This window comes from Neofelis nebulosa, chromosome 10, assembly GCF_028018385.1.
Source record: "Neofelis nebulosa isolate mNeoNeb1 chromosome 10, mNeoNeb1.pri, whole genome shotgun sequence".
Taxonomy (NCBI): Eukaryota; Metazoa; Chordata; class Mammalia; order Carnivora; family Felidae; genus Neofelis; species Neofelis nebulosa.
Genome location: NC_080791.1, coordinates 10,555,024 through 10,567,506, shown reverse-complemented (window position 1 = coordinate 10,567,506; position 12,483 = coordinate 10,555,024). Strand labels below are relative to the sequence as shown.

At 40.4% G+C, this 12,483-nt stretch overlaps 1 long non-coding RNA gene across 2 annotated transcripts in view; it reads right to left on the bottom strand.

Moving 5' to 3' along the window:
• The window catches only part of LOC131486802 (uncharacterized), a 377,105-nt gene that overhangs the window by 258,395 nt on the left and 106,227 nt on the right, over positions 1–12,483 (bottom strand). For both annotated transcript variants that reach the window (XR_009249454.1, XR_009249455.1), the window contains exon 2: positions 5,595–5,773. This is a non-coding gene — a long non-coding RNA (uncharacterized LOC131486802). The remainder of the gene's footprint in view (positions 1–5,594; positions 5,774–12,483) is intronic.

Here is a 12,483-nt window from a genome sequence, read left to right as displayed (position 1 = left end):
CCAAGAAGGCTCTAAACTGTCAGCAAAGAGCCCAATGTGGGGCTCAAACTCATGAACTGTGAGATCATGACCTGAGCCGAAATCAAGAATCAGCACTTAACCAACTGAGCCACTCAGGCACCCCATCATCTGACTCTTAATCTCAGCTCAGGTTGTGATCTCACAGTTTTGACTTCAGCCTTGCATTGGGCTTCATGCTGGGCATGATACCTACTTTTTTTTTTTTTTTTTAAAGGATTGCTTGAAAGAAGGAAAAGGAGGAGGAGGAGGCAGCAGCAGGAACAGCAAAGATCACATAGGCTCAGCCTACAAAACCTAAAATATTTACTACCTGGCCAAAAAGTTTGCCAACCCCTTGTCTAAATACCCAAATGACAAGGCAGAGATTGTCCAATTAGATATAAAAATAAGGCTCAACCATATGCTACCTACAAGAAACCCTCTTTAAGTGTAAAATGCAAAAAGGTCAAAAGTAAATGGATGAAAAAATATACCACTAATCAACCCTAAGTATGCTATCAATGCTTGTACTCATCAAAAGACAGTTGTTGTGGTTCTATTAGTATTAGAAAAAGTAAACATCAGAGCAAAAAACACTACCAAGGATAAAGAAGGTCATTTTGTAATGGTAATGGGGTCAATCCATCAGGAGGCTATAATGGTCCTGATAATGCTAACGTACTTAATACACTTTCAAAATACATGAGGTAAAAACTGATAGAACCGTGAGGACCAATAAACCAATCCCTAATCGTCATCAGAGATTTCAATACCCATCTCTCAATAGTGAACAAAATAAGAATACAGAAGACCTGAATAATACAATTAACCAATCTGACCTTACTGACATTTATAGAACATTGCATTCAAAAAGAATAGGATACACCTTCTTCATATGAATACAGAACATTTACCAAACTATACTATTATTTTGGTTATTGAAAAGGTCTCAATAAATTTTAAAGGATTGAAGCCACATATATTACATTTTTGTCCATAATATAATTAAATGTGAAACCATTAACAGATTTCTGGGAAAAGCTCCAAATGTTTGAAACCAAATAATATACTGAGTCAAAAAAGAAAAATTAAAATTATTTTCAAATGAATGGGAAAAAAAACATATTAAACATACTAAGAGTTGCAGGACACAGTTAAAGCAGTACTAGGGTGAAATTTCGAGTACTAAATGTCAATATCATGAAAAAAGGGCTCAAGCAAATGGCTTCAGCTTCTATCTTAACTAGAAAAAGAAGAGCAAATTACACTTATAATAAACAGGATTAAGGAAATAAATAATACCAGAATGAAAATCAATGAATGAGAAAACACAAAAACAATAGGAAAAAAACAGTAAGGTCTCCAGCCAAATTGATGAGGAGAAAAAAGACAAGAACCAAATTAACAATATCAGGAATGAGAGAAATACCATCAATACAAATTCTACAGATATTAAAGGATAACAGGGGACCATTTCAAACTCCTCTATGCCGATAAGTTCAACAACTTACATGAAAAGGACAACTTTGAAAGACACAGGGGTGCCTGGGTGGCTCAGTTAGTTAAGCGTCCCACTCTTCTGGGCTCAGGTCCTGATCTCATGGTTTGTGAGTTTGAGTATGGCCTCGGGCTATGCAATGACAGCATTGAGCCTGCTTGAAATTCTCTCTCTGCACCCCCTCCCCGCTTGCACACTCTCTCTCAAAATAAATAAACTTAAAAAAAGAAAGACACAAAATACCAAAGTTCATTCAAACAGCAACAGCCTATTATATAGCTCTATAGCTATTAGAGAAATTAAATTTGCAATCAAAAACATTTCAATAATGAAAACTATAGACCTAGATGGCTTCACTCATGAATTATACCAAATGTTTCTGGAAAATGGAGAGGAGGAAACACTTTCCAAGTCATTCTATGAGGTCACCAAGTACACTGATTACAAAATCAGATAAAGACTTTAGGAGAAAAGAAAATCATAGACCAATGTTCTTCATGAACATAAATATAACAAGTTTAAACAAATTAGCAAACCAAATCCAAAAAGATACAAAAAAGTTACTACAGCATGACCCAGTCAGATTTGTCCCAGAAATGCAAGGTTTGTTTAATATTTGAAATAAATTCACTATATTAAGAAAAAAAGAAAAAATACCTTATATGATCATTTCAGTGGGTGAACCAATTGACAAAACCCATTCATGATAAAAATTCGTAGCAAAATGGAAAAGAAAATTCTTCAATCCATAATGATACTATCGAAAAAAAAAAAAAAAAACCACAGCTAACACCATACTTAATGGTAAAAGACTGAATGCTTATCCTCTTGAGATCAGGAACAAAGCAAGGATATTCACTCTTACTGTTTCTATTCAACATTGGCCTAGAGGTTCTAGCTATTTCAATAAGAACAAGAAATAAAAAGCACCCAGACTGGAAAGGAGATAATCCTATCTTTTTTCTGCAGATGACATGATTGTCTAGGTAGAAAACACAGTGGAATATGCCCCAAAAAAGCTACTAGAATTAATTGAAATTTTTGTATCATGTGCAATAGAATAAAAAATATAAAATACTTAGAAATAAATCTAACAACAGATATGCAACACTTCAACAATGAAAATTATAATACATTATCAAGAGAAATTAAAGACCTAATTATATGGATAGATAATACTATGATCACAGGTCAAACAACTCAATATTGTTATGATGTTAATTCTACCCAAATTGATCTATAGATTCATGCAATCCTGAAGAAATTCCAGCAAGCTGGTTTTAATATTCTTTTTTTAAAAAAAAAAGTTTTTTTTATGTATTTTTGAGAGAGAGAGAGTGCGCATGCGAGAGAGAGCAAGCAGGGGAGAGGCAGAGACAGAGGGTGATAAAGAGAATCCCAATCAGGCTCTGTCTGCACTCTTAGCACAGAGCTTGATGTGGGGCTCAAACTCAAGAACCATGAGATCATGACCTGAGCTGAAATCAAGAGTGAGACTGAGACACCCAGGTGTCCCTGATTCCAAAATTCTTATGGAAATCCAAAGGACTTAAAATAGCCAGAACAACTTTGAAAAAGAGCAACAAAGTGTGACAATTAACACTACCTGATTTCAAGACAGTTTGGTATTGGTGCCAAGATAAACAAATAGATCAGTGAAACTGAAGAGACAAGTCAGAAACAGACACACACATGTATTAACACCTGATTTTTGACAAAGGTACAAAGACAATTCAGTGGAGAAAAGGTAGTCTTTTTAACAAAAGATACTAGAGTAATTGCATATCTATGTATCTTCTCCCCCACCAAAGAAAGAACTTCAATCCATACTTTCCACTATTTAAAAACAAATTAGGGGCGCCTAGGTGGCTCAGTCCATTGAGCATCTGATTCTTGATTTTGGCTGAGGTCATGGGATTGAGCCCCACACTGGATTCTGAGCTGGGTGTGGAGCCAGCTCGGGATTCTCTCTCCCTCTCTCTCTCTCTCTTAAAAGAAAATAAATAGAAATAAAATTTTTTAACATATTAACTCAAAATTCAGCACAGATGTCAACAGAAAACCTGAAACTACAGTATTTCTAGAAGACAATATAAGTGATAATATTTGTGATCTTGAGTTAAAGATTTAATTATGATGCTGAAAACACAATCGAAAAAGGAAAAAATTAATTGGATTTCATCAAAATTCAAAACTTCTGCTTTTCAAAAGACACTGTTAAGAGAATGAAAAGACAAACCACAGAATGAAAGAAGTTATTTGCAAAACATATACCTGACACAAGACTTATATCCAGAATATAGAAAGCTCTCTCAAAACCAAGAAGGTAAGAAATGAATGAATGTCAAAAAAGTTAAATGGACACTTGAGCAAATCATACACAGAGATATCGAACATGCACATAAAATGATGCTTGACATCACTGTACTCTATGAAACTGCAAATTAAAACCAGGACAAAATGCACCTCCAACTATTAGAATGACTAATATTAAGAAGACTGATCATGCCAACTGTTGGTAAAGATGCATGGAAACTGACACTCTCAATCATCGTTTGTAGGTGTGTAAAATGGTGCAGTTACTTTGGAAAACAGTTCGGCAATTTCTGTAAAAAATAAATATATACCTATCATTTGACTCAGCCATTCCATTCCGAGGTATTTACCCAATTTAAATGAAAGAATATGTCCACACTAATACTTGTACATGAATATTCACAACAGGTGTATTTGTAATAGCCTGGAACTGAAAAAACACCAAATATCCATTAATGTGTGACTAAGAAAACAAGCTGTGGTATATTCATGCTTTGGAACATTACTCTGCAATGAAAAGGAATGAACTCTTAACTCTTGAGACAACATAACTGTATGTCTCAAATAACTCAAAATAATTATGCTGAGTGAAGGAAGCCAGACAATAAAACAGAGTAAAAAGGGGCACAGAAGTAACTTCTGGGGGTGCTAGATTCATTACCTTGATTTGTGGCTATGGTTTCACAGATACATACATGTCAAAAGTTTTCAAACTATACACTCTCAATGTGTACAATTTGTTATTTATGTGTGTATACACATATATACCAATTATACCCCAACAGAATGTCTTCAAACATTTAAACGCCAAATAAAAACGATCAGAAAGTTTCTGCACCATTCTGTGGCCCTTAATCTTGAAAAGGCAGCCTGCACAAAGACAGATTTCTTTCTATTAGATGAAGGCAGAAAACCTTGGTCTGTGAGACACTGCTGGGAGCAGAGATGATGCCCAGTGTGTCAGGCATGTGGGGGTTATTAATGCTTTTTTTCTCTCTTCTGCTCCTGTCACTTGGCTTAAATGGGGGCTATAGAGTCTCCTAGGAACAACAACTGGACCCCCATCTGTGGAAGGCAAGAGATCATCAGGTATCCAATGCACTGGGGGTTTCCCAAGAGAAGTGAAAAAGAAGATGGGACCCAGGAGAGAGGGGGCTGTCACTGCGAGCCAGATGTAGCTTTAGGACTAAAGGATGGAGGGGAGTTGGTGACTCCAGATGCATCTTGCAGCTGTTATGGGAACTCAGCCCATGCCAGCCACCATGGTGCTGTGTGTGCCCTCCAGGAGAAAGGGGACAGTGTATGTGAACTGAAAGGGCTGATTCACAGAATTCGGTAGCACTCTGGGATCCGAGCCACCAGCTGAGACATGCTGTCTGTCTGAATCATAGCACCCTTGCCACTGAGTATAACAGTCCACCTCCTGGTAGAATGGGGAGCTGCCATGGCCTTGCCAACATCAAGGGCATCCTCTGCCTTTTGTGGAGCTCCTGCAGAGCTACCCGGAGGTGGAGCAAAGAGAATTCAACCCAACTCAACGAGATGGATAGCACTGGCCTGGGCTACACAGAAGTGAAAGGACTCAAGGCAGAGGAGAGATCTGGGGCAAGCAGCTCTAACAAGGGAGCCCAGGCAACAATCCTGAATGCTTCCCACCACCAAAGCCCTCACTGGAGTAAAATGTAGAGAGAAATAATAATCCCCACTTTCTTCCAAAGAAAGCATTATTGCCCAGGTGACCCAGAGGTAGACTGCTCTGAGGAGGCAGTGATAGACTTACAGTTCTGCAGCAGGAAGGCCCCAGGGACCTGGAACAAGCAGTCATGGTATAGATGACCAGCTCAAGACAATGCTCTCACCAACGGCTCAGGAGGCCTGGGCAGGCTAACTTAGGCCAGTGAGGACCGGGGCTAATGCCTGACACATTTAAGACAACCTCTGGAGAATTCCCGGAGACACCTAGGAGCAAGAACTACAAATCAATCCATACATCTTGGATACAATTATACGGTGACCATCAAAATTAAAGTTTTAGTATTAGTATGATGCATTTCTAACCACAGGATAGAATATAACTGAAATTAACCTGAATTAGTACCCCAATTAACAGGAGTATATTTTCCTCCTATAAGAGAAAAGGAAGTACAACAACAAAACCCTCCCAATGTGGTGGTCCATATTCAGAGATACATGCCTGGAGATCAGAATAGATTCAGACTGATCTCCAGTGATAATTCTGCAAAATGATATAATATACCCACATAACATCCACACAATCATCCATGGTTTAAACAAAAGTATAAACTAAAACTTCTCAACTATTTTCATTATGAGGTGTGTTTTTTTTTTTTAATATTTGTCTGTTGGGTCCTCTATACTTAAGTGACCCTGCAGGTGCCAGTGAGTAAAAGATCTACCGTGTGTGGGTATTAGTGATGGAGGGAGTTCCTGCTCACTCTTTTGTTAACAGGATAACAGAATAAAACTTTACGAGAATTAGACAGCAGGAGAAACACATGATGGAAAGAGGCAGAAAGCCCTGGAGTTGTTGTCGACGTGACATTTTAAACTCTGTGCTTTTCGGGAGCACCTGCCCAGTGGAGACAGAACCATCTCCAAACATCCTGACAGTTCAAAGTAACATAAACAACAAAAACTGGCACTGCAATACATCATTCTCGTGCTTCCTCTTTTATCCCTAAGACTAAATATTTTTGAATATCCATCTGATGTGCTAACGAATGAACGCAGTCCATTCTTTCCATAAACAAACGGTTTTGTTAAGAATTCAAATCAGACATGGAAGAAACCTCCCATTTGCTGGTTGCTAACATAGCTTCACCACGACATATATTCTTACACAATCCAATTCAGCAAAGTCTCCTTCTCTTAGCTGGAGATGCCAGGTTTGGATGGCGTATGTTTAATCTAGCCAAGAGAACATATTTCTTCCCTGAAACACGGCCTTGACAGCAAGGCAAAGTGTGATTAAGTTGTGTCACAAATAGGTGCGGCTCAATCCATCTGGCAAAAGGGAGTCTATGCTGCCTAATTAGAAAATTTAATGATCTGATCTGATCAAACATCCATTTACAGTTTTGATAAGTAAAATCGCCCAATTAGATTACTGCAAATGGGTGTGAGCTAGTGTCCTAACACAACTCCCAGAGCCAAGAGTATGGACCTTGGGATGATGAGATTTGTACACATTTAGGTCAGCAGCACATATTATAGCAAAGGAATGATGCACGACTTTCTGAAGCTTCTTGGCCAGTAACTTGTGAAATGCTGATCTGATTTGCTTGGAAATTTTTAAAATAATTGGCTCCTGCTGGCTGAGGCCCCATGCCAACACCGCATGGTAATTCATTCGTGACATTCCTAGAAGAGAGAATCTGCCGGAAGAGCTGCAGTAATATGTTTAGGGAATAATCATGCCACCTCCGAATAGGATGCATAAAAGGAAGCAAACAGCAGGAGGCCAGCAGAGAGGCCTCTGGGTTTCCAGGGAAAAGATTCTCAATTTAAATGGAAATTGTATGACTGTTCCTTCTTTCTTCCTTCTCGAACTCCAAGTAAGACACTAGCTGGGACCATTTCATGATCAAGTATACAATCCCAGAAATAATTATTTAGGTCTCCTGGATTTGCTATTTATTGCCCAAAGCTCTGGAGACTATGATAGTGACTTAGCAAAGAATCCATTTGAGGCATCATGTTCTGAGCTTTTATAGATGTCGCTTGATTCTTTGGGAAGCTTTGCAAGAAAATGCAGGCACCCTTTAAGAAACAAAGAAAACCACCGAGGTAATCAAACTCCTCTGGAAATAGTAAGGATTTATTGTAGCTCAGAGCTGGAGTAAGGGAATTCACAGAGAAACATGTACCCAGATCATGAATGAAACAAATAACAGAACTAGAATAACTCTCTTAAAAAACGAAAAGAAGGGTGGAAGGGAGGGACAAAGCAAGCTTCAAGAAAAGAGTCAAGGGAAGAAATGTGAAGAAAGGCAGTATCAGAAACTCTGAGTGACAGAAAAGTTCAAGGGAGAACAAGGTTGTTCCAGTACCACACTGAACGTCTGAATAAGGCATTTCATGCCAGTTTTTTAAAAAAATATAATTTATTGTCAAATTGGTTTCCATACAACACCCAGTCCTCATCCCAACAAGTGCCCTCCTCCATGCCCATCATGCCATTTATTCTTAACAACACACTGCCAGATGCCCATTTTCAAATTCCATCTCTTGGGGTTTCCCACCTATAAGAATGAAGAAAAACAGTAACCAGTGGTCTAGGGGTGAGAAAAACAAGATGGAATCTGAACATTGGAAATGGCAAGAAAAACAGCCCATTCTAATAATGTCCCAAAGTAAATGACTTAACTGGTGGACCTTCAGCTCCAAGCACACTGGAAGACCAGTACAAGGAGAATGGAAGAAATGGTGACTGGAACTCTAGCAAAAGCTGGCCAGAGTTGAGGGTTGAGTAGACCAACTAGGACTAGTCATGACCACCCAAATGTGAGAGACTACAATAAACTCCATCATCGGTTTCTAAGGAGTCCTATCTGGTGGAACAGACAAAAACATCTCCAGTGGCTTGTAGGCAGGGACAATTCTTGGGAGAGGTAGTTAAGGTGACACGGATTCTGAGTTAGGGTAGATGTTGGACTCTTACATGTAGAACACAGCAACCAAGGGAAGAGGAGTCCCAAAATATTAGGTGATTTAAGATTAAGGTCCAGGATTACTGACTTGGAATCAGAGCCAGGCTCCAAGACAAGGGTCCTGGGAGGAAACTGGCCCCCTACATTGTGATGTGTAAAGGAGGTAGAGCTGGTTGCTTATCTAGTGCCTAAAGCTCTGATAATTCCTTTTTGAAGACAGGTGGTCTGACCTGGGGAGTGGAATGCCTCCCCTCACCCTCAGGGAAAGGAGTTTTCAATACATCCTGAAACCTGGTTCTTAAGGCTCAAGGACTGGATAAGGCTGAGCACACAGCAGGCATGTTATTATTGCTGGCAGATGGCTAGGCTGATTCAGGCAAGGAAGCTAATAAGAATCTACACACCAGGAGTCTCCAAATTCCCCCAATTTGGAGACAGCTTCTTAGAGAGATAAAGTCGAGATATATATATACACAGGACCTGGGGTCTAACAGAGACTTTCTTATTTATTTATGAATGCAACTGCATGAGAAGTATTACAAAGGTATAAAAATCAGATCATATTCAATTATGTATTTAATGGATAAAAATGTAATGACAGGAAATTCATCCTGTCCCAGAAAATCCACAATATAAAGAGGCAAAACCATAGATCATCAGGAAAATGATACCCTAAAATGTCATTAATTAAGAAAATAATAAATATTCAGTGGCCATTACTATGTGTTCAATAGTGTGCTAGGTTATGTGGGAAATTTAAGAATAAATAAGGTGTGGTTCCTGAACTCAAGGGACTTTTAAACTAATAGTGAGGAGACAGGGGTCAGGGAGGAGCTAAAACATATTAAGCACTGCAGGTTCTGCCTGTGCCCCTCGGACCCCTTGTGCTCATGCTGGAACCACAAAAGGCCACTCTGCCCACATGTGCAGCAGGCTAGCAGAGCTGAGGAATAACCCCCTGGGAGCAGCCCTTAGCCAATGACTCCTACGAGTTAACGTATAAATATCCCAACTCCTTTGCCCCTCAGGTGGGAGAACTCTGAGGCATGTGTTTTGTACTGAGTCCAAGAATTTCCTCATGGGCTTAAGCTCCAGGCAACCACTGTGATACTGACTTATTAAGAGCCTTTACTGTCTGTCTGCCTTCCTCCACTCCATTACTGGTACCCTTGCATTTCCCCAATAAATGAATTGTACTTGAATCCTTGTTTTAAAGTCAGCTTCTCAGGGACTCTAAACCAAGACAAGCACCTACTGTGTACTATACTAGATAATTTACATTCATTAACTCATTTCGTTCCTTTAGTAAATAGCTAAAGAAAAATATCTCATTATAACACTTTACTGCTTGAGATTCTGCGTTAGTCCTCTATCACACTGAGGACTTAGAAAAAATAAAGGTGTATCATCATGTAGTGGACACAAATGAGGCAGCCTCCTGGCCCCTAATCATTCCCCTAGTGGCTATCTTAGCTATCAGCCCCTCCTTTGGGTACCCGCATCTCACCCATCTCCAAAAAGAGGCTTTAAAGGGAGCCACCAATCACAGAATCCTGCTTCCCCTGCACATGGTATGGGTATGTGACTCAAGAAGGACAGATCAGTCTTTGATGGGTAGTTTTACAAATACCAAGAAAAGCCAGCTCCTTTCTCTGCCATGGTGAACTGATAAATGGTGGATGCCTGGGAGCACTAAGGCCACATGTCTAGGCTCACTGAGACAAAGTTCATCTTTGGTGAGGAGGGCAGAACCAACACGAAGAAAAGCAGACAGAGGTAGCAGATGGAGAGAAAGGAAGTTGTAGGGGCCGTTTGCCTCTGAAGCCAGACTGACCCCTGCCCTTCTTTGGTTTTCACTGTAAGACAATGATATTTTCTTAATCAAAGTCAGATAAAGTTGGATTCCTGCCACTTGGAATAGAAAGATACCTGCCTAATGCACACAACATCACATAGACTATGGAATGACTTGCTCAGCATTTATCCTGACACGGTATAGAAGGCAGAGGTTGGAAATAAAATCATAAATTTCCCAGGATCTCTTATACGTGGAGCTCTGGATATGACTTAGATACCACTAACCAGAACAGCCAAGGGAGCCTTTGTTGCAGAACTGAGCTGAACAGGAAGAAAGAAGCAGGATACAGAACAACCACTTGTGGGTGCTGATTAGACAGAGGTAAGGCTCTTCTACAGTCAGTAGCTTCTTAATTTGGGAGGTGCTTCCTAACTCAACAGCTTTCTGAACTGGGGAGGCAGTTTTCCTGATCATGCCAGCAGCTGAGTGCTTCTAAGACTTGACCATTATTCCTTGCAATAATTTTGTAGCACCTAACCTCCTGTATTAAAATCCTTCCTGCTTGCACTAAATAGAGAAGATTCCATTATTGGTATGTGAGCTCCGACGGATACACTTGGCCCTTCATAGCCTCTTGCTGTCTACTTCTTATTCTCTGACCCTTCCTCCCCCCTCTCCTCCTCCCTGTTCCAGCCACACTGAATGACTTGGTGTTTCACAAACGTACCCATGTGGTGATGCCCATTGGATAATGAGAAATGTAGGTCTAGCTTTGGGAAGGGAATTCTAGGCTAGAAAGATTCAGGAATCAGCTACATGGAATGATACATAGTGTGGATGGACTTCAAACAGAGGATGAGATGTCTGCAAAATAAACTTCAGAGAATGTCTGCATTTAAGGAGCACAAAGACAAAAAGAGAAGTTGAAGCAAGCCCTGAGGGTGGTCAAAAACACTGGAGGAGAAGACACGGTCATGGAAACCAGTGGAGACCAAGATCCACAACAACACCACTACAGAGACAGAGGTGAGGAAAGACATTCAGCAGGCAGGGTAGGTTTCTGATGATGTTAGTGGAGGTGGTAAGGATGGAGCCCAAAGAGATGGGTAGTGAGGAAGCAGAGGTAATGTGTGGAACAAAGGGAGAAAGAGTGAGAGTGTCATCACAGGTTTTACTATTTTGTTAGAAAGAGATTCCCTCCAAGCACTACCAGCACCACACCTGCCTCAGTCTGATATACTTGGTAGAGTCCCCAGCCTAACAGTTTTCGTACATGTGAAATGTGTTCCCACTTCCAATAAAAAAGATGAGGGGGAAAAGAATAGCCAAAGACAAAAATTTTTAGATAAATTTAAAAAATAAAATCAAAAAAATTTAATAAAACAATTAAAGGGAGAGAAGCAGACCATGCTCTCTGTTTAGTCCCCCACCTCCAGGCTCACGCTCTTTCTGGCCCCGCTACTATTCTTCGTCACAAAAAGACCCATAGTTCCAAAATGCCTCTCACTCTCTCAGGACTATCACAAGTAGGACTGCCTTCTTGTGTGTCAGCGCTTGAAAGACCACCACCCTGTGGGTAGAAATGTCTCCCTTAAAGATGATGATCCTGGGGTCAACCACAGGCAAGAACCAGCACTCACACAGGTAGGACTCAAGAAGGAACTTCGGTCTGAGACTCAGCCCCCAAGATCTAGTCTCCAGCGGCAGGAGCACCTGCCTGAATCACACCTGTGCTCCTGACAGGTACTGACTACAGATGGCCTCTGCTGCACAGGGCAGTGAGCCAGATACGAAGGTGAATTCACTGTATCTGGACAGCAGATCATCTCATGGTCTTCATTCTCTGTCTCTCCTTTGTTCCCCCACCTGTCTCAGCTATGCAGGGAGGCTCTAGTAAAGGGTCCTGTGTCAATTCTTGGACTGCTGTGAAAGGGTTATGATTTTACCCAAGGACAGGTCAGAAGCCCCCCATACCAGTCGACTTCTAGCCCTTGAACTGCGCCTCCTCACTCTTTCTCCAAATACACTCTGATGTCAGAGCATTTCCCTTGCCCAGTACCAAGTTTTATTTCATTCTCTCTCAAGGGCCTGTTCAGGGAAAAGCATCACAATCATACATACATGAGGGTCAGAGTAACTCTACATTCCATATATTCCATACATCAATTTGTTCACTCAATTATTCACTCAATTTGTTGAGA